The sequence below is a fragment of the Dendronephthya gigantea genome, unplaced genomic scaffold (assembly GCF_004324835.1).
Source record: "Dendronephthya gigantea isolate DGI-Jeju-01 unplaced genomic scaffold, DenGig_1.0 000092F, whole genome shotgun sequence".
NCBI classification, from domain to species: Eukaryota; Metazoa; Cnidaria; class Anthozoa; order Malacalcyonacea; family Nephtheidae; genus Dendronephthya; species Dendronephthya gigantea.
In genome coordinates this window covers 53,301-68,920 of record NW_021163102.1, presented here as the reverse complement: position 1 = coordinate 68,920, position 15,620 = coordinate 53,301, and positions in this window count along the sequence as shown.

Sequence of the window (15,620 nt, the reverse complement as noted above, 5' to 3'; positions counted from 1 at the left end):
AGGAAGTAGGTTGAGAGAATTTTGACAAACCTAAAATACTTTGCTGTGCTTTTAGGCAACCTACGACACACCACACTCGGCCGATCCAGTGTAATATTTTTGATGATTTAAACGAGACAAGTTAACAGCCGTGAATTACACTACATTGTTTCCTTCTGCTAAAAATGGTTACCGTTTTTCGTAGAAAGTTTTCGCATGAGACATAAAATTTCCTTTCATTCAAAAGGATTGATTTTTATAGGTTGTGCATGTCCTTTTGTAAATTATTTAAAGAAATAGCATTATAGCCATTGTAGCTAGTATAAGAGTCACTTCAATTTAAAGTCGAAGCATGGTACGGCGTTATACAAGATGAGTTCTGGTAATTGATCGAAATAATCGCCGCCCTACAGGCAGTTCCTATGAATGCATGGACGTCTAGATGAACGGTAAATAACGGCCTTATAGTTGTTAATTGGTTGTGATTTACACCATATTAATTGCGTATACGTTTTCTGACGATCTTTTCTAATTCGATATCCATCCCTTAATAAAATCATGCATATATTTACGTCAATATATCTTATTTGGTAGATATACAGCAATATACTTAACATTTATCATAGGTGTAATACAGCAATATACTTAACATTTATCATAGGTGTAAACTATAGGGAAGTTTTTATATCACAAATAGTCATAATAATTTTCTGTACATAAAGAAAATAACGAGTAAATATTTCAACCTCTCAGCTGGCGATCAATAAATACTAATAAATATTTAGGTGCTTTTTATATGATCTCAACTACCAGGGTTAGGGACGCCCTGTACTTCTCGAGACAACTTTACCAAGCGTTGATATGATAAAATTGCAAGCAAATAGGAAGCGATAGTGTCTATTCGCTATTGCGCACGTGCAGGAAGGAAGGAAGGAAGGAGAAAGAAAGGGTTAGGGTTACGGTTACATGAATAATAGTTGTCCCTGCCAACAGGGTTACCCTCTTTCGTAAACAGGGTGTTAGTGATGCGTCTTTTTGTACACCATGCATGTATATAATTAAGAATTCGAAAGCATTTATTTTGCATTATATTATTCTAAAACTCCGCAGGAAGTCCATGCAATCATGCATGCATGAAAAATGTTTAATCAATACTTATTCCGAAAATACGTATTTAAGAGGTTCTGCTTTATGTTGGTATTATAGTCATTCTTAAAGCTGTGCTGTACCTTCGCCGGATCTTAGAAATCGCCGGATCTTGGAAATCACCGGTCGGCCTGTAGAAAATGTTTTATTATGTGTTATGTTCTTTGGTTGTTTGTCTGTGGATATGCGGAAGTCAGGGCAAATATGACTTTGAAATAATTCGACGTAGACAAGATATATTTAAAAATTTTGGTTGTCAATCCTCTCCAAGTGAAGAATGTTCTTGTGAATATGAGAACACCGAGTGTGTAAACGCATCATGTGAATACTGTCGTTGTTCAGAGAGTCACAACACTTTTATGGTGACTGACTATGATCCAACCGATGGTGTTTGCAAGAGAGACGAGGAAATAGTGCCAACATCAGGTAATAGCTGAACTGCGTGTGAAACATTAACGAACTAAGATATATGCAAGCCGTGAAATTTTACGCCACGCGGCACAGTAAAATAACTGGCCGATCGATACATGGCGATAGTGTGAAATCCAATTTTAATTTCTTTCACACACGTCTGAGTTTGTTTAGATACCAGCTGTGTGCTTGTATTATTTTTTGTACTGTAGTAAACTGAACTATACAGTATAGTTCCCCACATTCCTGTCGTATAAATTGTGGTGCCCTATGAACTAAAAAAGGCCATACAGAAAGGCCATGCATGCATTGCCATTGAAAATTGTCCTAAAAGATCTGGACGAAGCTCGTCTAAAATTCTATGGTGTTAATATCGTACGTGTTTATCATGCTAACTTGCATGTATCAACAAATAATTATGCATAGCGAGTATAATTCGAGATTAAACACTTTTAGACTGTGCGCACGGTGACGTTTTCGAGCGTTTTCATTTTCGTTTTCATGCCAAAACGATTTCAAACACCGTCAATTTAAAATATAAGTTGAAGCTAATTAAACATATTGAGCATATTTTCCCTTGGATCGTGAGGATAACGTGTCAAAGTAGTAAAATAGATAAAAAAAAAACGCTCGAAAACGACGCTCGTGTGCACGTATGCGGGCCTGATACAATTGCCTTCGACCAATCAGAGCACGCCTTATTTTACACTATGTACCAATAAGTACTAATTATTGTACTGGCCTTCGTATAAAGCCCCGTACAGACGGGCAAGTTTTCCTTGACATGTTTTCTTGATCAGTTTACTTGCTTGTGGCCTGGTGTGTATGGCGAACAAGTTTTCGCTAACAAGTTTTCTTTGCCATGTTTTATTTGCTCGTGTCTACGTGAAAAGTTTGATAAATTTTTCTTGACAAGTTTTGCGATAACATATATGTCGAGTATATTTTGCGACAAAATGATAAAATGAGTTAGGGCCTAATCTCAAAACAAATAAAAATGATAAAATTTCCAAAACCCGCTCAATTGGCTCGAAGATATTGTTACGCAACTTCCTATACTACGTTTTTCTTGACGGCCGTACACGCGAGTATGTTTCCTTGTTGAAAAACTGGCATGACTAACTTTTGAACATGGCTCCTTGGTAAGGAGAACATGTCCATTTTTTGCGTACACACGAGCAAATAAAACTTGGCAAGGAAAACATGCCCATCTGTACGGGGCTTAAATGTAAAGACATGAACTTATCACTGTTTTGGCAAATGTACATGCAGGGTGTATAAAAAAATATTCATAAATATTCGATCTTTTGTGATTGAATATAGAAAGCAATACAGTAATTATCATAAATATTTATAGTGTGTTTTTTATGCACCCTGTATAATACCGCGAATAATTAAAAACATAAACATTGATTTTTTTGCAGTACCAAATAAAGCATTTAAGCTGATGCACAAAGAACATGAAACATGTGTAAAAAGTAATCTGGAAAACGAATACATCATAGGAGGAGATTGTCACTTAGATTCTCACAGATTGTCAACTGATATGCTATGGATATTATTAACAGTTAGTGAAGAAGAACGGCTCATAATTAATGTTAAAACACTCAAGTGCATTGAAAGGCAAGACGAAAGTTCGAATGTGGTCTTGGGACAGTGTCAGAAAATTTCGGATCAGCAGAAAAATCAGTGTCATCAATACTATGAGCATAATTACTATATATGGGGGTTTGAGTGGGACAACAACAAGTATTTGCGTCTACCTAGGAAATATCCCCAAGGGCAAGGCTACGCTATCTTGGATAGTCGGAATAAGAGATGGTCTACTTGGCAGGCTTGGAGTTGGAGAAAGTCTGATTGGATTGAAACAAATTCTTGTGAAACAGAAAAGGCCTACGCAGGTACAAAGCTATGCCATAATAATCTTCAATAATTATTAAAAAATTGTTTAAAAAAATTATAAAAGATCTCTGTCTATAATAAATATATACAGGGTGTATCCCAAAATGAAGCACTTAATATTATATACTATAGTATTTCCTCACTATTTCCTGAGGTTGTGTACATTAAGTGCTTTGTAATATAGAAACAAAAACATACATGTTACACAACAATTTCATTTCAAAAACACTTTGTTATGACAATATGCTGGCAACAATTTTTCACTTATTTGCATTTGCATTAATTTAAAGTCAAGTGACTACGAATGAATCAATCACAATTAAAATATACAACACCTATATAACAATCATATCTATTATATGGATGGGGGTATTTTACTGAGAACTAAAACACTCGTAGAACTCATGCGCTACTACCCGGGGTACAGTGCGGATATTTTCCGTATGCAGTAGCGTAGCCAGCCTGTCGATTTGTCCCGCTATGCTAATATTTTGGTGTTCACTGACTGTGAAAACAATAGATTTTTAAAGACATGTATAATTATCATAACTTGAAATTTACATAGCGGGACAAAATGGTCAGGCTGGCTACGCCACTGTCCGTATGTCACGTTTTGGGTGACATAACGAGTTTCAAAAATTTTCCCGCCATTTTCATTGTTGTTGTGAAAATACAAATGGTCTTTGGTTCGTAGCTATATAAAACGAAATTAACGTTGGATATACAAACGAAAACATTTGAAAAACATCTTTAGATAAGTAAAATTTATTCTACTTTAATGTTTAGGCTATAATTCAAAAAATATTCGCTTTTATAATTAATGATCTTTCACGGCTTTTTTACTTGTCGTCTTTGTGTACTTTTGTCACTCCGAATTTAGTCCATATATAATAAACAGAGCATTATACAAGGTTCGAAGATATGGGTTTTATGTTCTCGGGTCGAAAACAATTTTTGCCACTCGAACATAAAAACCATATCTACTCGCCACCGTGTAATATCCTATATTTGTTATATACAGTAGGTGCTGTGTATTTTAAATGTGATTGTTATTCTATAGTCACATGACTTTAAATAAATGCAATGTTCCCGCCAGGGAAACAAGTGAAAAATTGTTGCCCGCTTCTTGTCCTAACAAAGTATAAAGTGGGGTTTTTTTTAAATGAAATTGTTGTGTAACATGTATGTTTTTGTTTCTATATAACAAAATACTTAATGTGCACAATCTCGGGAAATAGTGAGTTTTGTTTTCCCTCGAGTCTCAATGTTTCAAACATTCAGACTCTTGGAAAAACAAAACTCACTATTTCCCTCGGGAGTATACATTAAGTGTATAATATTCGCTTCTATTCAATAACAATAAAAGATCGCAGTCCCCTGGGAATTATTTAAATTACAGTTTTTTTATACACCATGTATATATAAGGGCGTGAATGCGTATAAATTAAGAAGGATATTCAGGTCATTCAGTATGCATGTGATCGTATATATGTCATAATTTGTCATTTGAACTTTCAATAGGGTGTTACCGTTTTTCTGATGGCTCTTTTATGAAATACCTGAACTACAGTGAACCGACTTTTGAATTACAGATTTCAGCTCCAATTTTCAAAGAAAACGATAGGAATTGCAATGTAGACGACGTGTTTCAATGCATCCGAGATGGCTGGAACTGGAAAGCAACTGGCGGCGGTCGCAGTCTTTTCTCCATCAAAAGCAAAACTAAATCCTCAAAAGTGATAACGGTAAGAAGACAATGGAAGTTGAGTCAGATCAACAGCAATCTAGATTGAGGCATAAAATTGAACGTTTTAAAAGAAAACCATATAAGCATGTAACATCGACAGGAACGAGGTCAGCCAGAACTTTAGCTCGTGAGCTTTCGAAACAAATTTGTAGTTTTTTATGTGTAAATAGCCTTATATAGCTCCTTTTGCTCAGCACATATATATATATATATATGCATATATAATATATATATATATAATATATATATATATATATATATATATATATATAATATATATATATATATATAATATATATATATATCCAAATAATTGACTGTAACAAAAAGATCACAGAACTTGACAATGGTTGGAGAGCGCTCAATACCATTACTGGCAGAGCGATAATATATATTTATTGAAAGACTAGCTTAGCTACTCGGAGTTTCACGCTATAAAGCGATCATCCCTGATGATCGCTTTATAGCGTGAAACTCCGAGTAGCTAAGCTAGTCTTTCAATAAATATATATATATATATATATATATATATATATATATATATTATATATATATATATATATATATATACAGGGTGTCCCAAAAAAAAGTCCCCGCTATTGAAATGAAGCTTTTGTTGGAATTTGAATGCATGATCAACGCAGTAGTGTGTAAACAGCATATTTATTAGGTTGAGGCATTCAAATAAAGCGTCTTGCTTTCAATTGGGTTTATCATAATATTAAGGCAATCAGATTCGAACAAAGGCTTGATTTCAATAGAGGGGACATTTTTTTGGGACACCCTGTATATATATATATATTATATATATATGATCTATTTGATGAAAATTCCATGTCCGGTAATAATATAAGGATTAAGAGATAAAACTTCAACGGACATACTTTTAAAACCATTTATTGAAAGGTTGTTAAAAACTAGCTACCAGACGTTTCGCTATTTACAGCTTCATCAGTGGATTAAAAGATTTTATCACTATCGTCCTCTATTTATACAAGTGAAGCCAATTACAAAATCCATTGATAACTAAATACTGATAATCCTACCTATACAACCGTTCATCAGATGCTGGGAGCATTTTTGAATTTCAATAGCCTCTATTATCTTACGTTCATTATAATGCCTAACGTTATTATGCATAATTTCCCATGTAATATGAACGCCCTCCTGAGGGTTAACATCATGTGATTTTAAATGTAAATATACTGTTTGTTTGTTCATCTTTAAATGTTCCTTTATTCTAGATCCCACTGTACGACCCGTTTCTCCTATGTACTTAAGATCACAATGGCCACAGAAAATCCGATATACAACATTTTTCCTAAGACACTGATTTTCTTTCAATGCCATCCTACATGTCTCGCAATTCTGCTTACAATTTAGACCTTCCCTGGGCGGTGCAAAAACCCTGGCCAATGGCAAACCACCAACAAACGAGACTTTGATGTTGCTAATTCCGGTATTGCGAATCACTGATAGCGCCCTGCGCTTAAGTTGCTCATTAACAAATGGTAATTTCAGATAAATGGTATCCGTATTCTTTTCCTTGCTATTATGTTCCTCTCTTGTAATACGTCTTACAACCGATGTTAAAAATCGTTTAGGATAGCCATTACTTCTAAAAATCTTCATGATCTTTCGTATCGAACGTCTTTCCGATTTTTTATCAGTAGAGCATATCATAGCTCTTTTAATTTCTCCTACGACTATGCCTCTTTTAGACGAGACAGATCCATGACTATCCCACGGTGTTATGGACTTACTATGTATGGGTTTCACATATAACTCGGTTGAAAACTTGTTGTTATGATCAAGCGATACTAATGTATCTAGGAAAGGTAATTTACTGAAGGAGAAATTAAAAGAGCTATGATATGCTCTACTGATAAAAAATCGGAAAGACGTTCGATACGAAAGATCATGAAGATTTTTAGAAGTAATGGCTATCCTAAACGATTTTTAACATCGGTTATAAGACGTATTACAAGAGAGGAACATAATAGCAAGGAAAAGAATACGGATACCATTTATCTGAAATTACCATTTGTTAATGAGCAACTTAAGCGCAGGGCGCTATCAGTGATTCGCAATACCGGAATTAGCAACATCAAAGTCTCGTTTGTTGGTGGTTTGCCATTGGCCAGGGTTTTTGCACCGCCCAGGGAAGGTCTAAATTGTAAGCAGAATTGCGAGACATGTAGGATGGCATTGAAAGAAAATCAGTGTCTTAGGAAAAATGTTGTATATCGGATTTTCTGTGGCCATTGTGATCTTAAGTACATAGGAGAAACGGGTCGTACAGTGGGATCTAGAATAAAGGAACATTTAAAGATGAACAAACAAACAGTATATTTACATTTAAAATCATATGATGTTAACCCTCAGGAGGGCGTTCATATTACATGGGAAATTATGCATAATAACGTTAGGCATTATAATGAACGTAAGATAATACAGGCTATTGAAATTCAAAAATGCTCCCAGCATCTGATGAACGGTTGTATAGGTAGGATTATCAGTATTTAGTTATCAATGGATTTTGTAATCGGCTTCACTTGTATAAATAGAGGACGATAGTGATAAAATCTTTTAATCCACTGATGAAGCTGTAAATAGCGAAACGTCTGGTAGCTAGTTTTTAACAACCTTTCAATAAATGGTTTTAAAAGTATGTACTACTATAATTAATATATATAATTAATATATAATTGATATAATTACTTATAATGATTTAATTACACAAACTAACTGTCATATTTCTAAATGAAACTGATAGATTAAATCGATGTACTTGTTGAGACAGTGGAATGGTTCGTTGGTAAAGCTGAACGTTTCATGTCATGAGGAACAACACTGTGTTCTTCTTAAACTGCAAACTTTTTTCCAAAAACCTTCTCCAGAGGTTAGTTTATTACACTGCAGATTTCATCGTCCATTCGAATGAGTCGTAGTCAAACCTTTTCTTACTTTTTAGGTACCTCCCACATCGTCGACAGACACTAAAATAGAAAACTCTAATCTTGATCTTAGTGAAGAATCATCGGGGGAGGAAAACCCCACAGCTGTTGCTGTTAGTGTTACTATCACACTTCTCTTAGTAGCATTGGCAGTGGCAATAGGAGTTCTAGTCTACTATAGAAAAAGAAAAAGGTAAACTTGCTAGGGTATCAATTATCAATAATTATGTATTTTTTAACATTTGCGCATATCTTCCATTTCTAAAGGCCCTGTTACACGGTGCAATTTTTCTTGGAACTTGTAATGCAATCTTACTTTTGAGAGATGTACATAAATTTGGCAACTATACGAAACTTGTATATTTATTACACTCCAATGACTCCATGTACGTTTCTTACACTTATACATTTTGAATACTCTGCGCTAATTTACATCTCTTAGTATAGGTAATAGTATGATTTCGAGTGCAATTACGGATTAACAAGCACGAGTGAGTTTTTAAAGGCTACAAAATAGCGCGAGTCCCAAGGACGAGCGGTATTTGCAGTCTTTAAAAACTTAAGTTCTGAATAGATTTCGGCTCTAGGTATGTTGCCTGATAGGTATACAAAATTTTAGCCTTCTAGTCAAACATTCATATGCTTAATATCCCTGTTTAAAATGGGCATTGATTGAAGCTTTGTCTTGCACTTGTTTTTTAAGACTGTAAAAAATCAATTGTCAAATATAGTTAATTCAACTGACTAATCCTTCCAGGCAACCTAGTTTAAAAAGCTTGCGCGGTGTATTGAGTTGGATGAAATTTCAAAAGAGTAAAATATTTTAAACTGCCACCAGAACCGAGACAATTTTTACATGCACTCCTATTAGAGACAACGATTGATTAACACAAAAAATGGATGAATCATTTATTTCTGTTTCAGGACACAAGTTCCACAGAACAACGCTAACAGTAAGTCCAATGGATTTTTAAGAGATTATGATGTAAGAGGGAATTTTGATCTTGTTAAATTTAGAGTCGTTACGAGGTTACAACTACCCTTACCACTAAGAGGATTATTTCACACCGACAATACGCTACTATATACCCATACAACGCAAAACGTTTCCTCGTGTCACATTTATTTCACTGAAACGACCCTTCGTACGGTGACAACGACAAAATAATTTCTTATTTCACCTATCCCAGTGCCTCCGCTTCCTCGCTAGAGGATCGCGGCCTCGGGTAACCAGATTGGCAGCTTGATATGATAGAATGATATAATGACTGAGAGATTAGATATCTGCCTAATCGTATATTTCAGATCTTGGTGTTGTTAACTACAACAAAGAAATTTATGAAGATCCTGATCGAAACTATGAAAAGATAAAAGAGGATGCCACATGTTCTCAAACTTTTCCCACGAATAGCGACACTGGCAGAGAGTTAATTACCAATACAATAACTCCAGAATACGAGACACTAAAAGAAAATGGGAACGAAGTATCATTCAATCCACCAGGAACTTCCTCTGGCGCCAATACCCATAAACACGGTAATAGTGGCACCAACACTGATATACCAAGAAAACCAGAAGAAACAAAGATGGCGCCTGTGAGAGGACCAGAACTGTACCACACTCTAGAACAACCGCCTTCTGATGATTTCTATAACTACATCGACAACACCAAAATCAAAAACCCGTCAGTGTCACCTGAATTAGAATACACCTATTCCAAAGACACTGATATACCAAAAAATCCGCAACAAACAAAGGTTGCACCCAAAGAACCACAACTGTACCACACTCTAGAACAACCGCCTTCTGATGATTTCTATAACTACATCGACAACACCAAAATCAAAAAACCGTCAGCGTCACCTGAATTAGAATACACCTATTCCAAGGATACTGGTATACCCAAAAATCCACAACAAACAAAAGTTGCACCCACAGGACCTGCGGTGTACGAGACATTAGAAAATCCGTCCTCTGATGACGTCTATAACTACATTGACAACACCAACATCGCAAAGCCAGTCACATCTGAACAAGAGTATACTTATGCTACTGATACAAACTTGCCAAGAGCTGGTCAAAATGGAAAGGGAGAGCCTCCTGCAAGTGATGCAGTGTATCATACGTTAGAACAAGACCAACCCCTACCCTCAAGCTCTGAAATCTCGTCTGAGATGGAATACTCGTATGCGAAATCCACCGATTTACCGAGAAAGCCATCAGCTACAAATGATAACGAGTACTGTATCACTGACGTGTCGTCTATGGGTGTTCAGCAAAATAACACCGGATCATGTGCCCCTCCTACCGATAATGATCTGTATCACACACTGGAGGAACCAAACCAACCAAATGTACCTGTTTATTCAACTTTGGAAGAAGGTGATGCAGAGAACGCGTAAGTGAATAAAAATATGTAAAATTTTAGATTCCATTCCAGAAAATAGTAATCTTTTCTGAATACACGAGCCTTTTGTACGACAGGAATACATTGTCATCCGTCAAGTTATCTGCACAGCTCTAAAGAACTACGACATATACCCGCCGAAAGTTATTAGCCACCCATATATATATACGACAATAACCGAGATTATCAAGCCATACATGCAGTAATTGATAAAATCGGCCTATATATGTATACGATCAGTTTTATACTTACATATATTTTTTATTTTTTAAATAGATAGCGAATGATGGACCAAAATTTAACAATTCATGAATATATTGATGTTACCGGTGGAAATATAAAAAATGCCAAATCAGATTTTCGAAAACAATCAGTTCACCATTTTATATTAAGAGTATAATCTTAGTGTTCGTTAATAATAAAACCAAATACAGTATACGTATATATATATATATATATATATATATTAATATATATATATATATATATATATATATATACATGCATAATATACTGATACAGGCTTCTATATGGGAGCATAAAATATATTTTCATTATTTTGATATATTCAGGGTCAGTTATATAAAAGGTATAATAGTTTAAGATATATATATAGTTCGAGGTACAAGTAGTGACAGAATTGACCAACCTGCATTAATTACGATTTAACAACGATAAATGTAGCTTTAACTATAATAGCCAGTTTAGAGTATACTAATTTTATTGCAACCGGCCCCATGCAAGCTTGTCTGATATTATAAAATATAAGGCCTAGCCGAGTTGACTTTTTTACGGGGTGTATAGTAAAACGAAAGAAAAATAATATTTTTAAACGAAAGCACACTATATGCACAATAATAATTTACAGTATCTCCGGGACGTTTTAAATCTTGTAGCAACCAGTTACAGCACTAACTACCATTAACGCACCAGGCATGTGGAAGAACTGCAACAGACCCTCCCCACCCCATACCAGGCGCGCCTAGTCTAAAGATTTACGGGAGCGAACGAACGATTTGGAAAAAAAGGGAGTACAAATTGCCCGAGTTATCGCTAACTTCAGTAGAACTGGGCAATATTCACTTCGCAGTCCGGTATGCGTAAACTGTTTTGATACACTTTGGTCATGAAGTGACTTCTGAACGATGTGAACATATAAAAACACGAGGCGAGCTCTCATGTACTGTCACTAAATAGTGATGTTTTAATCAGTTCTGAAAACACTGAGAAGCCTGAAGGTGCTGCTGTCCAATACGATTCGAAGCCTAGCTGGGTTGGACACTTCTAGTAATCCAATGTATATATCATTCATTTGAAGAACTCAGTCTACCCCAGACAGCTGTTTATTCGACATTAAAATTAAGCAAACATGCAGATAAAACAAAGCTACACTGGTATGTTAACATACAGAATTCTTAATCCTTCATTTAAAATGCTAAAAATCATTTTAGCTGAAGTATGGTGCAAACCCGAACAATATTATAATATTCTTGCATATTTAAGTGTTGCGTTTTTTTTGAGACACCCTGTATATATATATGAATTATTGAATAAATATAAAAGTTTGTCAAGGTTAGAAGTCAAGTCCTTTCACTTATTTAACTGCATTGATATAACCATTAAACTACACATTACTGCATGAAATTAATGTTCATACATATTCATAAATGGTACGATATGGCGTGCAAGAAAGTTGTAGTTACTAACATTAATACTTTAATAGCAGGTGAGTAACATATAACATATAGTATATATAATATATAGTATCTAGGTAACCTACGACACACCACACTCTTCCAATTGAGTGTAATAGATTTTTGATGATTTAAACGAGACAAACAACCATATTGATTCATCTACACGCTTTCCTTCCGTTGGAACGGGAATTAACGTCTTTCGAAGATTTTCACAGATTTTTAAATATAATTCCGGTCATGATCATTCGGAAATGCTCCGTTGTTTCCTTACGTTAAATTCGAACCTATACATGGCACGTCGTTACAAGCTGGTACAGGCAGCTCGATACCTTTGTAGGATATATGTTTTAAAAAGGAGTCGGTTCCTCGAGTTTCACGATCATCACTTTTTAACTGTATTTTTATCCCTTTTACATAAATTATAACATTGCTCCATATTCCATAACACTGCGAGTTGTCGAGTCTCGACGTCGTGAACATTACAATTTACACTTTGTTTAATTAAAAACAATAATGTAAACAATGCAATGACAGCCCAATTTGTCAACATACAGGGTATATAAAAAAATGCAACCATATTCATACACGTTCGCTTCTATATTAAATAACAAAAGATCGTAGGCCCCTGGGAATTATAAGGTTTAATGTTGCGTTATTTTCAATACACACTGTATACACGCAGAATATAGTTTATGTAGTTATAATATGTTGTATGTAATATAGACCGATTGTTCAAACCTGCGTTTTTTTAATAATCTGAAGATGTATTAAATTGTAAATTCAGAATATATAGAAGAAGTTTACATTTGGAGATTTCTAAAATTTACGAGTAGGAATGAAAATTCTAACTGCCCAAGAATACAAAAGACCTAGCAAACTTTTAAACACCCACGAACTCATGCATATTATGGGAATATAAATGTTTTCAGAACCACGCACATATATCTTAATGTAAAATTAGCATACACCATTTAATTATGTGTTCACAAACTCTGCAGGCAGTCGATTAAAACGAAATGTTTTCGATAAGTACAATCCGCGAATTCCTGTTTCATTTAAGGCTTTGTTTTATCGTGATACTGTAGTATTATTTAGCTTTGCGACGTTTTTACTGATCGACGTAAGAATGTTTTACTTTCTGCTATGTTCTCTGGTCGTTAATATATACGTATGCGGAAGTCAGGACATAGATGGCTTCGAACTATTTCGACGTGAACAAGACATGTTTACAAATTTGAAATGTTATTACGGTACAACTCATGGTCAAGAATGTTCCCAACAACAAAAGCTGAAAGAATCTTGCAGTAATTACAACGCAGAGTGTGTAAACTCGACGTGTGAATACTGTCGTTGTTCAGAGGGCAACAACACTTTTATATTTGAATCTGATCCAATGTATGGAAAGTGCATAAGTGACGAGAAAATAGTACCAGAATCAGGTAATTATAAATATTGCTGAAACAGTACGTACCGAACGTAAGGGTGCACTGCTAACTGAATCAGTTGCACTGTTAACAAAGGGATCTCGATATATTGACTTCTCGACCTAACAATGAACTATAATCAAAGATTCAAATTGTGCAATCTTGAAGGGTAATGAACATCGAAGGTTAATGAAGCGGGGCTGAGCGCCAAATATCCAAAATGTAATATACCATGCCAGTTGTGTGTTGTCAGTAAATACTTCATTTATACAAAATTATTGTATCTTGATTGATCTATTTTTATATAGCACCTAAGGAAGCATTTTGGCTCAAGAACAGAATATTTAAATGTGTTAAAAGTTCGGCAAACAACTATGTCATTAAAACATATTGTTATTATTCCAACGACAGGACTTGGATAATGGTGGCTAGTTCCAGAAGTGCGCAGAAAAAGCTCTTAATTAATGTTAAGACACTTAAATGTGTTGAAAGCCAATTAGGTAGGAACAAAAGACTGACCATGGCGCAGTGCTGGAAAGAATCTCATCTACAAGAAATAGAGTGCCAATCGTTTCGATCGTCTTCGTATCGGTATATGACGATTAAGTGGAGTGTTGGATTTCTTAATCTAAACCGTAAATCCGAGTATGCTTTTTCAAGAAAACAGACGAATGGAGCCTCTCATTGGTTCGATACTGATAACAAACATTGCCAAGAAAACATATCCTACAAAGGTATGCTGCGTCCTTTAAAAGCTTTATTGATGATTTGATGGTTTAAAAATTTGTTTTGGCTATTTGTCTACGTCGTTTACTGAGGGTCTATAACAAAAAGGGTCATTTTAAAAAAAAATTCATCGGACAGAACGAACTCATGAATAAATCCCCCTCCACAATTTTATCATTATTGTTTTCTCAAAACCGGCTTTTGCTAGCGTCAACAATTTTAGAAACGTAGAAACTATTATTTGTAGATATGACGTCACAATTACAGAAATCAGGAATTATTTGTAAATTTGACGCCATAATTGCAAATATCGGGAATTATTTAATTTGTAGGTGATCAAAACGGAGATCACATGCATGTATATAATTATAGTGAGTAATAAACGTTCTTATTTGTCATTTGAACTTTTTTAATAGGGTGTTATCGATTTTCTAATGGCTCTTTTATGAAATACCTTAACTACAGCGAAAAAAATCCTAAATTACAAATTTCAGCCCCCATTTTCAAAGAAAACGATAGGAATTGCAAAGTAGAGGATATGTTTGAATATGCTCGAGATGGCTGCAACTGGACAAGCACTGGTGGCGGTGACAGCCTTTTCTCCATCGAAAGAGAAACTAATTCCAGCAAAATGTTAACGGTAAGAAGACAAGGGATGGCCTCGAGTCACATCAACAGTAATTTAGAGTTAGGAATAAAACATTGAAATTTCCACAAAAAAACTTTGTATGAGCACACACTGAGCATTAATACAAGCTTGGAGTGACAGACAAACACGTTCCCAGTAATGAAGATATGTGCTTTTAGGCTCCTATCATGTGAATATAGCAGCATTACATGAGTGTTACGATATACAGCAATGATATCCGCAAAAGACAGGAACTAAAGCTATATACTCAACCACTAAAGAATACATTAAACTATAACTTACAATCTAACGCATCTGTCGCATATTCTAAATGAAATATTCGGTCATAGATTGAATCGATGTACTTGTTGAAACAGTGGAATGGTTCGTTGGTAAAGCTGAAAGTTTCTTGTCATCAGGAACAACACTGTGTTCTTCTTAAACTGCAAACTTTTTTCCAAAGACATTCTTCAGAGGTTAGTTTACTACACTGCAGTTTTAAAAACTGTCCGTCCATTCGAATTAGGAGTAAATATAGTCAAACCTTTTTCTATTTTTCAGGTACCTCCTATATCGTCGACTGACACTACAACGTA